Below are 200 nucleotides of genomic sequence, written 5' to 3'. Positions count from 1 at the left end.
CACATACCACCTCTCCACCCACATACGCCACACACACACACATACACACACATACCACACACACACACTCTCACACACACACACACTCACACACCACCTCTCCACCCACATACACCACACACACACACACATACACACCACCTCTCCACCCACATACGCCACACACACACACATACACACACATACCACACACACACACA

General features: G+C 51.5%; 1 protein-coding gene across 9 annotated transcripts in view; it reads left to right on the top strand.

The window, feature by feature from the left end:
* Sntg1 (syntrophin gamma 1) overlaps nucleotides 1-200 on the top strand; it is a 713733-nt gene that overhangs the window by 161834 nt on the left and 551699 nt on the right. The window lies entirely within an intron of this gene.

Source organism: Mastomys coucha, unplaced genomic scaffold (assembly GCF_008632895.1).
Source record: "Mastomys coucha isolate ucsf_1 unplaced genomic scaffold, UCSF_Mcou_1 pScaffold14, whole genome shotgun sequence".
Taxonomy (NCBI): domain Eukaryota; kingdom Metazoa; phylum Chordata; class Mammalia; order Rodentia; family Muridae; genus Mastomys; species Mastomys coucha.
The sequence above is the reverse complement of the archived record's forward strand: the minus strand, read 5'-3'. Positions and strand labels throughout refer to the sequence as shown.